General features: G+C 41.2%; 1 protein-coding gene across 2 annotated transcripts in view; it reads right to left on the reverse strand.

The window, feature by feature from the left end:
- LOC126194911 (synaptotagmin 1) overlaps window positions 1-21,040 on the reverse strand; it is a 1,052,777-nt gene extending 1,031,737 nt beyond the window's left edge. For both annotated transcript variants that reach the window (XM_049933273.1, XM_049933272.1), the window contains exon 1: window positions 20,933-21,040. The gene's annotated coding sequence lies outside the window, so the exon portion shown is untranslated. The remainder of the gene's footprint in view (window positions 1-20,932) is intronic.

Raw genomic sequence — 21,040 nt, forward strand, 5'->3', positions numbered from 1 at the left:
TCAACACTAGGCGCTGCATCATTAGAAACATAGAGGTCCACCTGCTGCGCTTCTCCTGTTTCAGGCCTTAACTATTCTTTGCTGAGCCGAACTTGGCAGTCTACCAGTTTTGTAGTGGCTACCGTACTGCTTTCGAAAACCCCGATGATTTTGCGAGATTTCTGTCTCAAGAAGCTTAGTGCTCCTGATTTAGCATGGTTGAACACATCTGACACTACTAAATTAAATGTGTGAGCAGTGCTTCCCAAATGAGCAACATTTTACTTGCTACACCCACCATAGAACTTCCGTTGTCAGTGACAACAGAAAACATTTTGCCATCTATTCCCCATTCAGAAATAATTGTTTTAGTGCTCTTGGTAGTGTTTTCGGAAGTATGATGATCAGCGATGTGCACAGGGGCCAGAACAACATGCTACAACTTGTACTGCTCGATAAAGTGCGCTGTAACTTCCAAAATCATTGTGTATTTATGTTGCTCCACATGTCTGCAATCGTATTTGGTTTCAGCCAGTATATTGCCAACAATTTCCCTAATTACGAGACCGATCATTTAGCAGTTTGTTTTTCAGGATCTTCATGGAAGGTAAAGAGTACTCCCGTTGAATATCAACTAGTTTCGTAAATTTTGTACTATCAACAATAGAAAATGGAACGTAACACTAGGCAACAGTATCAACAAGGAGGCTGTCGATTTCTTCAATTTTACTATTAGAAAGTTCTTTTGCTTTCATGGTACCAAGGATCGTCGCCTGGTTTGGGACGTTTCTCAGCGCTTGTGGGACTGCAGTACTTGGACGATTGGAGGGTTGGTTTACTACTGTTGTTTCAGTCATATTACTTCTTGTGATATCAGGTTGCATACTTGTCAAACCTGCCCCATCTGTGAAGGTAACAGTGCCAACAGAGGAAAGGGCGGCGCACATCGTGGAGCCAGAGGCGGAATAAGCAGACGAGGTGACAGCAGCTGATGGGGCGAGTTGACTGCTTATTGTACTTTCTCACGAGTTATCAAGCGTCACAGTGCTTAGTAATTGATGGTTCTTCCTTTCCAACTGATCTATTACATTACTGACTGAACCGTGAAAACGTATGTCCTTTCTATAGATCGCACAGACCACAACATCTCTTTCAATTTTTGTGTAAAATCCAAAGCAAATGAGCATTTTGGCATTTTGATCCAGACGGCAAATACAGAGCTCATTCACTGTAACATGAACACACCATTAATAAACGTGAACGAAAACTGAACTAAAAGTTAATGCAAAATCAGAACCAGAATGAGATTTTCACTCTGCAGCGTAGTGTGCGCTGATATGAAACTTCCTGGCAGATTAAAACTGTGTGCCGGACCGAGACACGAACTCGGGACCTTTGCCCTTCGCGGGCAAGTGCTCTACCGACTTTTTCCGCCCTCTTGCATTCTGTTCGATATAGTTCGTTGCATTTGGTCTGCTCGGTCGTCACAAGACACCCGTTGAAGTTGATCGTTGATTCTTTGACTCAGTTGTCTTTATTACAGAGGCAACTCAGCCCTTTGAACGAACACGCTGAGCTACCGTGCCGGCGATAAGTTTAGAATGCACGACGCTTACCACTAGAGCACGGGCTCATACATTTTTTTTTTCTTCTCATTTTGTACTATTTTGTTCGTTGTATATGATCGGGGCGGACGTCTCATGACACCCATTCAGGTTGTTCGTTGAACCGTTCACTCAGTTTTTTTATTACACAGGGTAGCTAAACCCTCTGACAGAACACGCTGAGCTACCGTGCCGGCGTGCACCGTGGCCAGGCGAGTCCAAGTCTTGCTCCCAAGTTGCCAGGGGGTGCAAACTTGGTTACACTGTTACAGAATGTTTACAATGCTGCCTTGAGATACCCTTAACTGTGAAATTGAAGTACCAATGTATGACTGTGAATAGCACTTCTTCATAACTGAGAAACGCTACACAAGCTGCTTTTCACCGACTGTGAAATATAAACACCATAGGATTCATGGGTTTAATTTTTTACGAACATAGCCGGTGACGTAATTTTCTGTTCAAAATGTTTCCCTTCGACACGAATAAATTGCTGAATGTTTGCGGGCTGGATTCAAATGTAGAATGCACACTGTCGCTAAAACGAGGCTAGGTTCCTTCCTTCTTCCCGCGTCCTCAAGGCAACCGTTACACTCACATTTGCGCCCTTAACTAGGGCTGCAATACGTCCGGGTATCGCCTGATTTTTCCTAGTTGTCAGGGTGTCTGTCCGAGGTAAGCTCGTGCCGTTATCGTGTCTGGAAAAATTCGATTGACTGCAAATAGTAGACAGACGGTAAGTTAAAATTCGTCACATGAGGAAAGATCCATAGGTAGTTCCTTCGTTTTAGTCTATTAAAAAAACCGACAATAAGCACGCTTAGACGCTCTCTATACACATACGGGCTGTTCCAAAATAATCTTCACAACTTTGATCACGTGTATATCAGAAATAGGAGTAAGTAGAAAGGTGCCGTTTGTGGCATAATGTTCACGCACACCTAAACTGTTTCTTACTTCCTGTTTTCCCATGTTAGTTACAGACTGGTCACGCCCCCAGCAGTTGGTCCGCTGTTTGTAGTGGTTCGTACAGAGCAGATCTGAAACCCAGGTCTTGCGGAACCCCGTTACATTTTTTTCTTTGGGCAGAACGTACAGGAACAGTGAGTTCGCATCAGATCAGCAATAGTACACGTTAATGAGAACATGCTAGTCTGGCCGTTGAACTGGAATATCATTTAGATATCCTGTGTGCTACAGGTGGCGCACACATTAAACTGACCATCTTGTCCCCCAAAACCCCCGCCTCCCCTCCCCTCCTTTTTCTTTCGTGACAGTCACCATTTTTCTATCTCTATCCCGAACTGTTGCAAAAGTAATTCGGGCCACCTATTTGTCCTGGATTTAACAATTATCAAATAATTTATGAAATAATTTATAATTACGAAAGAATTGATGTTCATTTCGACTGTATCACTATGCTTCTGCTGAAAGGGTATTTTCCCAAATGGGTAACGTATGGAGTAGCAACAAAACATAGTTTATTGTATTTAAGCTACAAAGGCCATGTTAGTGACTAGAGTGAATTACGATGAAACTTGAGTTGGATGTTTTCGTATGCTGTTGAAGAATAAAGACAAAGTGAAGAAAATTTACAGGGCAGATAAATACTGTATGTCTGCTAGCACTCCATCTTAGGAGGTACTAATAAAATAGAAATTAATGTACCCTTTGTGACAAATTAAAGTGACACTTTTAATTGAGACTTACTTTTGCAATACCAAAATTTTTCAACGTGTCTCGAACTTGGTTGTAGAAAATATGGTTACCCTAACATAATGAACTTTGTTACGGGGCTACCAGAGCCTTAGGTGTATATGAACATTATGCCGAAAGCCGCACGTTTCTGCCTCTTCCCATTTCTTCAATATATATCATCAAAGTTATAAAGATAATTTTGGAAGACCTTGTGTTTCCATTCTTCTTTACTGAGACAATGAAAAGCCGCGCTTACTCGTACGTTTAACTCCTTGTTTGTCTCGTCTGCAATTTTTATCTGCTGCTCAGTAGGAGACGCGGGGGCGCTGACTTGGTTAACACTGAAACATGTCCTAGCTGTGTGTGTCCGGGGAAATATTCCGACTTGATACAGATGTCCGGGGTTTTCGATGTTTTTCTCTGAAGTCGGCAATTTAAGTTACAGGACGCCTACTCCAGCGATATGTCAACTTAATTAGTTACGTTTCAATGACACCTGGAACAACTTAATCCATAGCATGAGTGTCATAAAAGTAGATATCTCAGGTGCTGCGGAACACCTCAAATCACTTAACAAAGGCAAGTCTTCCGGTCCATATGATATACCAGTCAGGTTCCTTTCATTGTATGCAGACACAATATCGCCTTTCTTAGCAATCAGATACAACCGCTTACTTGACGAAAGGTCCTTTCCTAAAGACTGGAGAGTAGCACAGGTCACACCAATATTCAAGAAAGGAAATAGGAGTAACCCATTGAATTACAGACCCATATCACTGACCTCGGTTTGCAATAGGATTTTGGAGCATATACTGTACTCGAACATTACGAATCACCTTGAAGAAAATGACTTATTGATACACAACCAACAAGGATTCAGAAAATATTCTGGATTTCCAGAAGGCTTTTGATACTGTTCCTCACAAGCGACTATTAATCAAATTGCGTGCGTATGGCGTATCGTCTCTGTTGTGTGACTGGATTCGTGATTTCCTCTCAGAGTGGTCACAGTTCGTAGTGATAGACGGTAAATAATCGAGTGGAATGGAAGTGATATCTGGCGTTCCGCAAGGTAGTGACATAGGTCCTCTGCTGTTCCTGATTTATATAAATGATCTAGGTGATAATCTGAGCAGCTCCCTTAGATTGTTTGCAGATGACGCTCTACTTTACAGTCTAGTAAAATCATCAGACGATCAATTCCAATTACAAAATGATCTAGAGAGAATTTCTGTATGGTGCGAAAAGTAGCAGTGCGAGGTCATCCACAAGGGTACTAAAAGAAATCCGATAAATTTTGGGTATACGATAAATCGCACACATCTAAGGGCTGTCAATTCGACTAGATACCTAGGAATTACAATTACGAGCAACTTAAATCGAAAAAACCACGTTGATAATATTGTGGGGAAGGCGAAAGAAAGACTGCGCTTTGTTGGCAGAACACTTAGAAGATGCGACAAACCCACTCAAGAGACAGCCTACATTACAGTTTTCCGTCCTCTGCTGGAATATTGCTGCGCGGTGTGGGATCCTTACCAGGTAGTATTGACGGAGGGCATCGAAAAAGTGTAAAGAAGGGCAACTCGTTTCGTGTTATCGCGCAGTAGGGGTGAGAGTGTCACTGATATGATACGCGCCATTCGAGAGTGGAATTGTAGAGAAGCAGTGTGAAAATGGTTCGATGAACCCTCTGCCAGGCACTTATGTGTGAATTGCAGAGTAAGCATGTAGATGTAGATGTGGATATAGATAACAATATATGAATCAGTTTTAAATGACGAAAAGAGAAATAACTCCATTCAGCACATAATTAAATGAACATGCATAACGCTTACTTTAACTTTGGTGCCTTCACAAACAGAAAAAAAACCAAAAAAATAACAGGAAAAAACAATGATAATCAAATTCAATAAGAAAGACAATAATCAACGTGAATAGAGAAAGAAGAGATACACTCTGAGATATGTCTACACTTAGCCATTGGGATAGCGCTACCCTCTGTCGGTATAATGTAGCACTGGTTTAGTTCAACTAATGAAAGTGCTGCAGGCTCGTTTCATTCAGAAGAATGAATGGGTAGCTCAGTCAGGTAAAACATCAAAGAGTGGTTTCAGCTTAAAGAATGAATACATGTTTCAACCGACAGAAAAAACTACTGACTGTTTTTCACTTGGAAAGAAAGAATTAGTAGCTCAGTGAATACGCAAAGCTACAAGAGGTCGAATTTTTTCATTCGGTTTCTCCTTCAGACAGCCTTCACTCGAAAAAAGTAAATGAATAATGATCCAACCGACACGTAAAGCAACAATCGAGTGACTCGACTGTTTTCATTCGATTTCTCCTACACATAGGTTTCACTCAAAAGAGTAAATGAGTAGTTCGATCAACCAAAAGATAGTTTTCATTCAGTTCTTCCGACAGACTGGTCACTCAAGAGAATGAATGAGTAGTCTAACCGAATGAATATATTGTTTTCATTCAGTTGCCGCTGCAGGCTAGTTTCACTCAAATAAATGAATGAATGAATGAATGAATGAATAGTCCAACGTCACTTAAAACTACAACCGAATGTGTCAATTGTTTTCCAACAACCGAATAAATCGATTGTTTTCATTTGGTTGTTCCCATCACTACTGAGCGCACAGTGAGCACGTAAAGATGTCTAGAAAATAGTATGGGTACCTGCTGAGGAATTCCGCCTGGTTTCATGCATCTGCTCGTAACGTAACTGTTACGCATTTCCATCTTGACGATAGTCCTCGGCTTCACACTGCAGGGGCAACGAAGACGCTTCTGCGGCGTATCCATGGGAAGCAATTCATCACTCACTATACAGGCCGGACATGGCTCCCTATGAGTTTTATGTCTGCTCACATGAACCTCTGGCTACGAAGACAACAATCTGCCACAGACAACGAGCTGCAGACCAGCGTCGAGAATTGGCGGAAAGCATAGGGGGATGCCTTCTATGACGACAATATGGAAAGTTAATACATCGCTACGACACGTGTCCAACTCGAAGCGGTGACTACATAGAGAGGTAGCTGTAAGGTCTAGCTAACTGTTGCAAATAAATAATTTTTGCTATTCACGTTGGTTTCCATTTTGAAACCGATCAGGCTTTACTTTCCGAATAACCCTCTCACATGAATTTTGGTTGCGCTGTTTACTTCAACTGTGGAAGTGTTATTTCTGTCATTTGATTTTAGATTTCCCGTATGTCCAACTAGTAGAGCTCTATGGGTGAACGCTGTGGGAAGAAAAGATTACAGATCGACCAAACATGCAAAATATTACCAGAATTTTCGAGAAGAGGACATAGCCGAACATCAGTTTCATCAGTGCGTATCAAGAAAATAATGGATTACGAAAGCAGCCTTTTCTGATCACATACACTGTGTGATCAAAAGTATCCGGACACCTTGCTGAAGGCCGGTGTGGCCGTGCGGTTCTAGGCGCTTCAGTCTGGAACCGCGTGACCGCTACGGTCGCAGGTTCGACTCCTGCCTCAGGCATGGATGTGTGTGATGTCCTTAGGTTAGTTAGGTTTGAGTAGTTCTAAGTTCTAGGGGACTGATGACCACAGATGTTAAGTCCCATAGTGCTCAGAGCCATTTGAAGCATTTTTGAACACCTGGCTGAAAATGACTTACAAGTTCGTGGTGCCCTCCATCGGTAATGCTGGAATTCAATATGATGTTGTCCCACCCTTAGCCTTGATGACAGCTTCCCCTCTCGCAGGCAAACGTTCAGTCAGTTGCTGGGAGGTTTCTTGGGGAATGGCAGCCCATTCTTCACGGAACGCTGCACTGAGGAGAGGTATCGATGTCGGTCGGTGAGGCCTGGCACGAGGTCGGCGTTCCAAAACGTCGCAAAAGTGTTCTATAGGATATAGGTCAAGGTTCTGTGCAGGCCAGCCCATTACAGGGATGTTATTGTCGTGTAACCACTCCGCCACAACCTGTGCATTATGAACAGGTGCTCGATCATCGTGAAATATGCAATCGCCATCCCCGAATTGCTCTTCAACAGTGGAAAGCAAGAAGGTGCTTAAAACATCAATGTAGGCGTGTGCTGTGATAGCGCCAAGCATAACGACAAGGGGTGCAAGCCCCCTCCATGAAAAACACGACCACACCATAACACAACCGCCTCCGAATTTTACTGTTGGCACTACAAACGCTGGCAGATGTTCACCGGGCATTCGCCACACCCACACCCTGCCATTGGATCGCCACGTTGTGTACTGTGATTCCTCAATCCACACAACGTTTTTCCACTGTTCAATCGTCCAATGTTTACGCTACTTACACCAAGCGAGGCGTCGTTTGGCATTTACCGGCGTGATGTGCGGCTATTGAGCAGCTGCTCGACCATGAAAGCCAAGTTTTCCCACCTCCCACCTAACTGTCATAGTACTTGCAGTAGATCCTGATGCAGTTTGGAATTCCTGTGTGATTGTCTGGATATATGTCTGCCTATTACACACTGTTGTTGTTGTGGTCTTCAGTCCTGAGACTGGTTTGATGAAGCTCTCCATGCTACTCTATCCTGTGCAAGCTTCTTCATCTCCCAGTACCTATTGCAACCTACATCCTTCTGAATCTGCTTAGTGTATTGATCTCTTGGTCTCCCTCTACGATTTTTACCCTCTACGCTGCCCTCCAATGCTAAATTTGTGATCCCTTGATGCCTCAAAACATGTCCTACAAACCGATCCCTTCTTCTAGTCAAGTTGTGCCACAAACTTCTCTTCTCCCCAATCCTATTCAATACCTCCTCATTAGTTACTTGATCTACGCACCTTATCTTCAGCATTCTTCTGTAGCACCACATTTCGAAAGCTTCTATTCTCTTCTTGTCCAAACTGGTTATCGTCCATGTTTCACTTCCATACATGGCTACACTCCACACAAATACTTTCAGAAACGACTTCCTGACACTTAAATCTATACTCGATGTTAACAAATTTCTCTTCTTCAGAAACGATTTCCTTGCCATTGCCAGTCTACATTTTATATCCTCTCTACTTCGACCATCATCAGTTATTTTACTCCCTAAATAGCAAAACTCCTTTACTACTTTAAGTGTCTTATTTTCTAATCTAATCCCCACAGCATCACCCGATTTAATTTGACTACATTCCATTATCCTCGTTTTGCTTTTGTTGATGTTCATCTTATATCCTCCTTTCAAGACACTGTCCATTCCGTTCAACTGCTCTTCCAAGTCCTTTGCTGTCTCTGACAGAATTACAATGTCATCGGCGAACCTCAAAGTTTTTACTTCTTCTCCATGAATTTTAATACCTACTCCGAATTTTTCTTTTGTTTCCTTTATTGCTTGCTCAATATACAGATTGAATAACATCGGGGAGAGGCTACAACCCTGTCTCACTCCTTTCCCAACCACTGCTTCCCTTTCATGCCCCTCGACTCTTATAACTGCCATCTGGTTTCTGTACAAATTATAAATAGCCTTTCGCTCCCTGTATTTTACCCCTGCCACCTTCAGAATTTGAAAGAGAGTATTCCAGTTAACGTTGTCAAAAGCTTTCTCTAAGTCTACAAATGCTAGAAACGTAGGTTTACCTTTTCTTAATCTTTCTTCTAAGATAAGTCGTAAGGTTAGTATTGCCTCACGTGTTCCAACATTTCTACGGAATCCAAAGTGATCTTCCCCGAGGTCCGCTTGTACCAGTTTTTCCATTCGTCTGTAAAGAATTCGCGTTAGTATTTTGCAGCTGTGACTTGTTAAACTGATAGTTCGGTAATTTTCACATCTGTCAACACATGCTTTCTTTGGTATTGGAATTATTATATTCTTCTTGAAGTCCGTGGGTATTTCGCCTGTCTCATACATCTTGCTCACCAGATGGTAGAGTTTTGTCATGACTCACTCTCCCAAGGCCATCAGTAGTTCTAATGGAATGTTGTCTACTCCCGGGGCCTTGTTTCGACTCAGGTCTTTCAGTGCTCTGTCAAACTCTTCACGCAGTATCTTATCTCCCATTTCATCTTCATTTACATCCTCTTCCATATCCATACACTACGACCCTCTTCAACTGTCGGTGGTCTCTGTCTGTCAACTGACGAGGTCAGCCTGTACGCTTTTGTGCTATACGTGTCCCTTCACGTTTCCACTTCACTACCATATCGGAAACAGTGGACCTAGGGATGTCTAGGTGTGTGGAAATCTCGCTTACAGACGTGTGACACAAGCGACACCCGATCACCTGACCACGTTCGAAGTCCGTGAGTTCCGCAGAGCTCCCCATTCTGCTCTCTCATGACGTCTAATGACTACTGAGGTCGCTGATATGGAGTACATGGCAGTAGGTGGCAGCACAATGCACCTAATATGAAAAACGTATGTTTTTGGGGGCTTCCGGATACTTTTGATCACATGGTGTACTTCTCCGTTATTCAAAACATACAATGGAAAGAAATTACATTAACGAGGCGAAATGTGTCGTATTATTGGATCAAATAGGCACTTACTTACTTATACTGGCCACACAAACCGCAGCCCGTCCTTGGCCTTACACAGTCTAGCCTTCCACCCTTTCCTGTGATCTGCATCTTCATCTCCCAGACCTACTGTCCGCATGTCTCTCTTGCTATTATCGTTCCATCTCATTCTCGGCCGTCCCAGTGGTCTCTTTTCTTCAGCTTCTCCATCCATTACAACCTTTATTACCGTTCTCTCCTCTCCTGCTCACATGCCCTCACCGTGTTAGTCTCTTAATTTTCACACTCGGTACGACGTCAGGCAGTGTGTATAGTTGTCTGAGTTCTCTGTTTTTCCATATTCTCCACTGATCATTTCCTTTAACTTTTCCATATATTTTTCTCAGTACTTTATTTTCAAAGTTGATGAGTTTTTTCTCTGTTTTCTTTGTCAGGGTCCAAGTTTCACATACATAGCACATATTGGCTTGATGATCGTCCAATATATTGTTATTTTTGCCTGCCTAGATAGTAACTTCGATCTTATGATGTTGTGCATAGCTCGTAGACATCTTCCTCCAGCTTGAATTGTTGTTACTCTCTCTTGTTCTATAAGGTTATGTTAGTTGATGTTAACACCGAGGTAAGTGAATGTGTCTGTCTTCTGTACTGTTAGATTTCCGATTTTTAAATGGTTTGGTCCTAAATGAGCTCTTCTTCCGACTATCACGAACTTTGTTTTACTTTCATTGATAATTAGACCTACTTTCGTGTCTTCTTCCATTACCACAGTTCTCATTTTCTCCAGCTCTTCCATGTTCTTTCCTATCAGCACAATATCATCCGCAAAAGCCAGGACATTTACCTTTTTTCCTATGGCGACTCCTGCACTGTCGGATGTTACTCTTCTCAGGGTGTTGTTGAGGGCCAAATTTAACAGAGTTGGTGATGTAATATCTCCCTGTCTCACTCCTGTTTTTACTTCAAATGCTTCTGAGAATTCCCCCTGTACTTTCTACACTTTGATTCCACCACACACAGTTAGCTTAATCAGTTTTTCAAGTATCCCATATTCTGCCATTATCCTCTACATTTTTCTCTCTTACTATGCTGTCATATGTTTTGTTGAAATCTATAAACGGGCAAAAGGTATCATGACTGTGCTCCCAGTTCTTATCTAATATTTGTCTTAGTGTGAGTATTTGGTCGATTGTTGATTTACCCTTTCTGAACCCTGCTTACGCTGTGTCTAATAAGTCCTCAGTGTATGGGTTGAGCCTGTTCAGTATAATTCTTGATATTACTTTATAGCATGTGCATAGGAGAGATATCCCTCTGTAGTTTTGTGTCATCATTTTGTCTCCTTTCTTGTATATGGGACATACAGCAACAGTTTTCCATTCTTTCGCCATTACTTCTTTTCTCCATACCTCTTTTATCAGTTCAGTCAACCATTCATGTATCTTCTCTCACCTTTCTTTGATGAGCTCTGCTGATATCATGTCTATGCCAGCGGCCTTCCCATTTTTTTGGCTTTTTGTTGCCTCCTTCACCTCGATCAGAGTTGGTTCTTCGTCTAATGGTTGTGTCTTCTTATTGTTTTCTGTCTTGTTTTCCTTGTTGTAGGTATCTATCGGGTTGTTGAGCAGTTCTTTGAAGTATTTCGTCCAGTTCTATAAATTTCCGTCATTCATGATGATCAGTTTTCCATTCTTCTGCTTCATTATCAAATAGGCATTTATGTCCAGAAAAACGTTTGGAAATGCCTCCCTCGTGCTGCATTATTCACGAAACCATTGCAATATTTTCCATTTAAAACAACTGTTGCGTGCCCCCGACAGAAATTAATAACAAAAAGCAATCGTAAACAACAGTCTTCCAATGTTTTGAGGCATAACATGGCGGTGGCATCTCACCTTATTATACCTCCAAGCGAAAGATACTTTAAGTGATGGGACAGTGATCACAAGGAAGAGTATTACATTCTTATTATCACTCAGGTATCGTTCTTTTTAACTAAAAATGAAAGAGAAATTTTTATGTGGTACCGTTACATTGAACAATAACTGAAGATTCATTAGTTTACTTTTGTAAATTCAGCTTTATTTCGTGACCAACTAAATAATATTTCGGGAAATATGAGGAGAACGTTTACTCTTTAATATCGTAATATTAAATACAACTTTGATAAGCAGTATCAGTTAAATTATGCATGAAACCGATAAGGAGTTGTGCTGGCTTAATCGTGCTACGTACTACCCAGAAGACTATTCACACTACAGAAATACGAGTATTTGAGAATAATATTCGAAGGAAAAGCAGATGTGGCTGTAAGTGAAGATTTTGCCACTCGGTGCAAGCCTAATTCTAGGCATACTGAGGTACCCGAAACCGAAAGACATCAAAGGAAATCAACATAGTTGAAAACATTAAAAACAACACATTCGTTTCCGTTTTCTTTTTATTAGTAATTTTCATTTAATATTATTCCTAATTAAGTAGCTTTTTATTTACTTTTTGTTAAGTTATGTTTTATAAACTATTATCTTTAGTCGATAAGTTTCCTCTAGGTATGTGACCGTATAGTCAATGTCTAACAGTTTCCGACGGTTCGGCCACTGTTGGCAACAGTTAATCAAAGCATCCTGAGGACGGCCACTTACAACAGTGGCCGAAACTTCGGGAAATCGTACACGTTGATAATGCTTTCAAATATCCAGAAGGTTTAACTGACCGTGACAATGGCAGCTAAAGCCAACGCTTGCATACTGTTTTTAGTGTTGGATTATTAGAACGAAGTATTAAAATGTACACAGTTAGGTAGAGAATATTCAAAGTGTTGGATGTGTTGTGTGACTTGCATCAGAGATACAAAAGGAAAAGATTTCATAAAACAATAAATCAACCATACAGTTCGATGAATGTAGGTACAGGTTGAAACAATAATTATTCATTTCTCGAAGAAGCCGTTTTTTTTCGAATGTAGAGAAATAAAACGATAATGTGCAGCTCAGACATACCTATCAACGTGACCTCGTATCGTGTTGCACATAGGTCAATGAGGGAATGGTGTGCTTAGTTTGCTGCTAACTAGACAGCATGTTCTCTCAAAGCGATAAACAAGTTGAACGTAATTAAAACAGTACCATATATACAGAACGAGAAATCGTCTGGAAATTGGGAAAATTTACGATAGTGGTTGATGACGTTCTCCATGTTTGGCAGATTAGGACTGAGCACGGAAGGGACTAATTTTCAGCGTCTGTACTCAGTCATTAAGATGTACGCGGCTACGTCATTGTACGATCAGATAAAACACATTACAGTTCACTGAAGTTTGTGTTCGCTAGAATATTGTAGAAAACAGCAGGGTGAAGAAGAAAGTTGCCACGGAAGGTGTTTATCGAAAATGCGAGTACAAGGGCAGATTTTGGGAGGGATTTTTATGTTATTCATTACGGATGTGAGGTAAAGGTTGTTATGCTTCTACCGTAATAATTAGCAGCATTCGGCAGTAACGTTTGTCCTACACACATCGCCAAAGCGTTTCGAAAGAGAGTGTTTCTTCATCAGGTTGTAAAACTTACCTCATAAGGCTAAAATGCTAGAAAGTCCACCAACACAAACACGGCTTTCACAAAATAAAAATGAATTTAGTTCGATGTGTTTCTGTACCGTTTTATTTTTTGAACGTCGCAATTGTGTTGGTAGACCTTTTGCTTTTTAACTTTATGAGCTATGTTTTACAACCTGATGATGAGAGCACTGTTTCTCGAAACGCGTGATTGAGGTGTGTCTGAATGCAACTAATTATTACGGTTCTGCGGAGGGTACCTAACTCAAGAGGAATGAAAAAATTAGAAATTTTTGGTAAGGACTATAGGCCCAAACTGCTGAGTTCATCGGTCCCTAGGCTTACACTCTACTTAATCTAACTTAAACTAACTTACGCTAAGGGCACCAAACATACCCATGCCCGAGGGAGGACTCGAACCTCCGATGGGGGGAGCCACGCCGACCGTGACAACACGCCTCAGAAGGCGCGGCTATCACCCGCGGCCCAGAGAAATAAATAAATATGTTATATATACATATATCCAGATATATTGGCTTTGTGTGACATTACGGATAATTCAGACTGGTGATGGACTGTTACACAAAAAAAATTTTGTGACTTGCACATAAAACAGCGATCGATATTCCCTGGCCACCGTGTACAACGACAGCTAATGGCTTGCCTCTCATCAGTCCTGTAGATTGTTTTCTCAAGGAATTTATTCGCGCAGCGGTTATTCCAAAGACTCGTTATCACGGTTTCGAGGAAACGTGTGTAACACTTCGACATTGTTCTGGGATATCTGAAAGTGTGAAAAAGTTTGTGATCTTATGAGCTTATGCGTGTCTAACGCAGGGCGAATAAAAGCTGAACCTTTCCTATAAGTTGATGCAACTATGAACAGTTTCCGTGAATTAACTATTGCTACTGACGTTAAACAATGATCACGCGATAAAAGCTAAAAGCGAAGCATTTCCTTGCTTATGTTGACTTGATCATTATCTTTTTGAGCTGGAAACCTAATAAAAAACGCCAATTACGCAAGGAATTTAATACACCCTATGTTGACAAGAAGCTTAGATTACTCTGTAGAACGTCTTTGACGGTATGTATCTTAATAAATATTTTAGCAAAAGAAAAAGAGAGATGGTTCAAAGATGGATAAGAAAATAATTGTAATATATACAGCAGATAGAGAAGACAGATGAGATGAATGTATGAACACTAAATTTCCATCGTCACTGTAAGTGAGTAAATTCAAGAGGAAAGAATCCAGCGAAATAGTTTTTACTGTACTAAATGGATTGAGAAAATTATAAAAAATTATGGACGAAGTGCGGATTGGTTCAAAGAAGATTTAAAATTATATTTCTAACTAAGGTTGATAACGTTAATGGGCTGAAGGAATAACGGAGTACAAGGGGCAAGAACACCTGGTCAGAAGAAATCGGGATGAATCTCAGTGAAAGAACTATTCTTGAACGAGAAGAAAGGATACACCACTAAGACACTTTTTTTTTAACAGGACCATTAGGAGACGGAAGCTTACAAGGTACGCTTGTCTGGGCGCAATTTTCGCAAGCTGGTATATTTGAGTTTTTATAACAAACCCTTCAGTACCACAGACATTGTAAGAGTGGAGCAGACAAACGTGTGATGCAGTATCACAGACTTTGTAAAAGTGAAGCATACGAATGTGTGACTTTTGGTGGCAACGAACCTGCGGTCAGCGAAATGTATTTACATCTGGTAATTTTCCATAGTGTTTCCAAAGTTTATTTAGAAATTTCTAGGACGTGCAGATAATAATACTATACAGCTGACGACCTCAATACGTTCGTGACTTAATGTTTTCATACTACGAGTACAAACAACAAACACCTGAAACAATGAGGTTTGCTCTCCTAAGTCTACTGGATGAACGAGTGATAACCGACGATTGCGTTGACGAAAGGAAAGGGGAAAGAAACCGTCGACAACCTGAATATTGATCTTTAACGCAATATAAATGATACAGCGGACGGGGTAGACAGTAACATCAGCAGCTGGGTTTCAGAAAACAGGTTAATGTTTAATTATCAAAACGCTGTACATACACTTTCAGACACGGAAGTCTTGTAAAAGCAAAATTTGAGTGCCCGAAGGTGATCAAACAGTCAGTGAAGTTGGAAATTTAAAATTCTTAGGACTGGAGACAAATTGGCTATTTTCATGTATTTGTCACTTCCAAGACGGGCAGCGGATAAACGTTGCTTTCTTCACTATAAGGATGATCTGCAGTGTCTCTGACACTGAAATATAGACGCTTGCTTCTCTTGCTTATTGTCACTCTATAGTGTTATATTTTGGGACAACACTGTTCACTCACTATGAATATATCAAGCGGAGAAAGGGGCTGTCAGAATGATCTGCGATATCAGTTGGAGAATTTCCTGTAGGCTGTTGCTGAGGGGTCTCGCAATTCTATTTCTATCACCCTGTGCATATTCCATTTTGGAATTTATTATTGATGATAGTGGGTCATTCAGAAGAAACTGCAACACTCACTCAATGAACATTAGACTGAGAAATTACATGAACTTGGATAGCACTTCATGCAGCATTTTACAGAAAGGTTAAGCACTATTCAGTATGTTTCGTTTTCAATAGACTTTCAGCGGATCTGAGAAAACAAAGGCTTCCATGTTACAGTCTCCCTCTCTTCTATATAGGAGTTTCTCACAGTACTTAAAAACTTTTCTCTGTAATGTGTTATTTATTCATATATTCATTGTTTTTTATATGGTTTGGTCTTCATTCTTTCTCTATGTTTTTCTGTTCTTCCTTCCATCCATACTCCGCCTGTCTTTTTCCTTGCTTTCCCCTGGAAGCTCCTGAAACATTTTACTTTTGCTTTTGGTTAATCATTTTGTAAATGCTGCAGTTCGTTTTATTTCCGAGCGTTCTAAGAAAATTGGAGAAAGAAATTGCACCTTTTGCAAGACACCTCTGTAGTTTTGTTTTCACCAAGATACATTTCAGCGTTTTTTGTGCTATCGTGAGTGCGTTTGTTTATTTTCTTCTGCAAAATTGTTACATGTTAACATTGAAGGAAATTTAGGTGCAAAATTTACATTTCTAAAATGGGCAATTGTTGTCAAATGTTTTTACATTGGTTTGCATACAGTGCAGAATTGAGACATGTATCACTGATTTGAGGAATTCTATGTTGTTTGTTTACGATATGCCTAAAGGTTCTAGTTTTGTAGTACATGTGGAAATAAAGTGGACGTATGCATTTGTTTACGTACGTCGCATGGAGCTGTTGGATACATAACTATCAGTTTTATAACTACTATGCAATCTAAAGCTTGTCAACTGCAAACAACAAAACGTTATTTTATTTTTCTGTTTATTACGTTTTTCCGACCTAGAACTGCTATGTACGGTGTTGTTTGGCCTGTTATAGCTTTTTCTTTGCTGTGGTGTTTTCACTTATTTTGCGACGAGATAAAACGCTTGCTCTGAACTCTTCTCTTTCTGCTACTTCTTTCGTCATGTCAGTTCCCTCAGGACTGCTAGCAGCTCTTTGATCCACGTTCGTTGATTTCTTTCGGTTTCTGTAAAAAAAGTTCTTTTTGTTTCTTCTTTCGTCTAGAGATGAACACATGTTAACTTTAAAGGAACTTTTGATACAAAATTTACATTTCTAAAATTGGTGACCTTTTAAGACATTTTTCACGTTCGGGAAAAGGAAAAAGTCACAAGAACGCAGATCATGTGAATAGGTGGCTATGAAACAACAGGAATGGTTTTTGAGGTAAAAAATTTCGTGATGGAAGTGACTGTCTGTCATGGGGCTTGGTTATGATGCAGCCTTCACTCGTCTGCAATGTCCGGTATCACTCGATTCACACTTTTCCTGAGCCTTTCAAGCACATATTTGAAAACACTTGGTTGGCAGTTTGTCCTGGAGTAATAAATCTCACAAGAGGACTCATATGTTCGACATTTCCGTCGGTTTTTGAGGTAGAAAGTCTCCGTGAACGAGGTTCATCTTCAACGTGTTCTCGTTCCATCAAAAATGATTTGTGCCAGCGAAAAACTTCTGCTCTCGGTAAGGAATGTTCTCCACAAGCCTATTTCAAGTTTTTAGCGGTCACACTTGCAGATTCGTCAAGTTTTAACACAAAACTTGATGGCATAACGTTGCTCTAAATTCCGCTGTTCCGTTTTCGTAATACGCAACAAAAAGATAACTTAATTGATGGCGCCCTCGAAAACCACGTGGTGACTGTACGGAGCTGAAACTCAGACTGAGCACCTTGAAGGTGTGAACACACCGGTCTACACCAGTAGAACAACACAGCGTTGCCAGATCGCTCGCAGTCTTGTCAGTCTCATTACTTTTCTCAGACACCTGGTATATTCCGCAAACCACAGGTTTTTCCATGTTCGCTAAGTTACAGTAACGAACACCCACCCACACACACACACCACTAATTATTACGGTAAAAATGCATTTACCGTTGGTAACACTCAGAAAAAACACTGGAAACAAATGAAGAAACATAAACACTGTGCTGCGTGCAGAACATGTGAAACTACAGTAGTTTTTCTCAGGGAAGGTGTATAAAAGTGATGTTTAGTAGAAAAATTTAAAAAAGCAGTCAAATTTTTTGTGGCATGATTTGTTTAAAAGTAAGAAATAAACTGCATTAGAGAAACCTCTGACGCACCTTTGATGACGCTCGGTATCATGCACAGTAAATAAGTTGCCAGTTCTCAATTTAAAATTCAGTGCCTGACTCAGAATTTTAAAGAATACTGAAGGCTACTTGTCTGCTGCATTATGTAGACTGTGCACCTCATCTGCTGTTCATGATTTCTAGCGTCATTCAAAGGCGCATCAAATGTTTCTCTAATTTACTTTCGTCTTACTTTTTGACGAATCATTCCACAAAATATTTCATCGTTTCCTTTCAGTTTTTTATTTTATTTTTATTTTCATGTTTTGTTCAGAAAGCATGAAGTATACACAGTTACCTATCGTCCGTTATTTTATTATTATGAAGAGTATTTAGACACAGGAAACTATTTTGGCAGTTAAATAATGCACCATTGTAGCTCTTAATGTATGAAATAACGCGGCGTTGAAAACAAGATGTTTTGGCAGTTCATTTACATAGCAAGCTGTATGCCAAATATTTCAATCGTCCCTCAGAAGATAATCTTCCTGGATTTTTTTTCCGAAAATAGAGTTCACGGTCCGCAGCTCGTGGTCGTGCGGTAGCGTTCTCGCTCCCCACGCCCGGGTTCCCGGGTTCGATTCCCGGCGGGGTCAGGGATTTTCTCTGCCTCGTGATGACTGGGTGTTGTGTGATGTCCTTAGGTTAGTTAGGTTTGAGTAGTTCTAAGTTCTAGGGGAGTGATGACCATAGATGTTAAGTTCCATAGTGCTCAGAGCCATTTGAACCATTTTAGACTTCACGCTGACCTGTTTGGTACCTCATTCGCCATTTCGCACTTAACGTTTGGAGACGAAACTTCGGGCAAAAATCCTTTGTGCAGTTTATACGACTCGTTTTCGCTCTACTCGGACACGAAAACATGCACTGTAAGAAAAACACCGTTAAAAAAAGGCGAAAAATTAACAAAAGTAAGAGTGCAACCAACTTTATTTCGATCTCGACCAACCGCAACAATAAAAGAAAAAGCAGTGGTATGCAGAATTTAAACAAGAGGCGAAAACACCGTAAGAAAAGTGTACGTCAGTTTCTTAAGTAAGTATTCTTTTCAGTCTGTAAATACCAAAATGTAATAGGTATCCATATTATGTATGCACATCTGCAGCACATTCACAGGACATGCTTTATAAATGAAAACGAAACGCAGCTTCTGAAAAATTTTCCTTAACTGCGTTAAGCTTAAGACAGAAAAAACCATTAATAATTCGAATCCAACGTAAATTTAAACTCGATTTTCATTTATTTTTCTGCAAATTTACTATGTCAGAACGTTTTGACTGCACGCTAACATGGCACCCAGATCATTCAACTGCTGATTAACAGTTCGTCCCGCAAGAACCATGCAACCGTATGATGACAAACCCAACTTTCGAAACCAGTAATGGCAATAAACCATAACAAGAAAGTAAAAAATCCACTACTGGTTATTAAAATTGCTACACCAAGAAGAAATGCAGATGATAAACGGGTATTCATTGGACAAATATATTATACTAGAACTGACATGTGATTACATTTTCACGCAATTTGGGTGCATAGATCCTGAGAAATCAGTACTCCGAACAACCACCTCTGGCCGTAATAACGGCCTAGATACGCCTGGGCATTGAGTCAAACAGAGCTTGGATGGCGTCTACAGGTACAGCTGCCCATGAAGCTTCAACACGATACCACAGTTCATCAAGAATAGTGCCTAGCGTATTGTGACGAACCAGTTTCTAGGCCACCACTGACCAGACGGTTCAAATTGCTGAGAGATCTGGAGCATGTGCTGGCCAGGGCAGCAGTCGAACGTTTTGTGTATCCAGAAAGACCCGTACAGGACCTGCAACATGCGGTGGTGCATTATCCTGCTGAAATCTAGGGTTTCGCATGGATCGAATGAAGGGTAGAGCCACGGGTCGTAACACATCTGAAATGTAACGTCCACTCTTCAAAGTGCCGTCAATGCAAACAAGAGGTGACCGAGACGTGTAACCAGTGGCACGCCGGGTGATACGCCAGTATGGCGATGACGAATACACGCTTCCAATGTGCGTTCACCGCGATGTCGTCAAACACGGATGCGACCATCATGATGCTGTAAACAGAACCTGGATTCATCTGAAAAAATGACGTTTCGCCATTCGTGCACCCAGGTTCGTCGTCGAGTACACCATCGCAGGCGCTCCTGTCTGTGATGCAGCGTCATGGGTAACCACAGCCATGGTCTCCGAGCTGATAGTCCATGTTGCTGCAAACGTCGTCGAACTGTTCGTGCAGATGGTTGTTGTCTTGCAAACGTCCCGATCTGTTGATTCAGGGATCGAGACGTGGCTGCACGATCCGTTACAGCCATGCAGATAAGATGCCTGTCGTCTCGACTGCTAGTGATAAGAGGCCATTGGGATCCAGCACTGCGTTCCGTATTACCTCCCTGAACCCACCGTTTCCGTATTACGCTAACAGTCATTGGATCTCGACCAACGCGATCAGCAATGTCGCGATACGATAAACCGCAATCGCGATAGGCTACAATCCGACCTTTATCGAAGTCGGCATCACAACAACGTTTCACCAGGCAACGCCGGTGAACTGCTGCGTGTGTATGAGAAGTCGGTTGGAAACTTTCCTCGTGTCAGCACGTTGCAGGTGTCGCCACCGGCGCCAACCTGAGAAGTTAATGATTTGCATATCACAGCATCTTCTTCCTGTCGGTTAAATTTCGCGTTTGTAGCACGTCATCTTCGTGGTGTAGCAATTTTAATGGCCAGTAGTGTAAAAAAGAGGGTTAAAATGATCGTGATGTTGGTGGTTGGTAGTTGTATGTGAGTCTTGGCCACCGTGTACGGGAACTTTGACGTTCTTTCACGAGAGGCCACATCTCCCCTCAACAGAAGCGTAGCTCGCTTACTGTATTGTTTACAGACGACTCACCGGTTGTGGACCTCGGCTGGCGGCGTGGACACATGCACAAAACCAGTCAGACGTCCATTACCGGGGTCCGCTGCACGGGCCGCAGCGGTTCGCGCACTCAACTGCCGC

Source organism: Schistocerca nitens, chromosome 7 (genome assembly GCF_023898315.1).
Source record: "Schistocerca nitens isolate TAMUIC-IGC-003100 chromosome 7, iqSchNite1.1, whole genome shotgun sequence".
NCBI lineage: Eukaryota > Metazoa > Arthropoda > Insecta > Orthoptera > Acrididae > Schistocerca > Schistocerca nitens.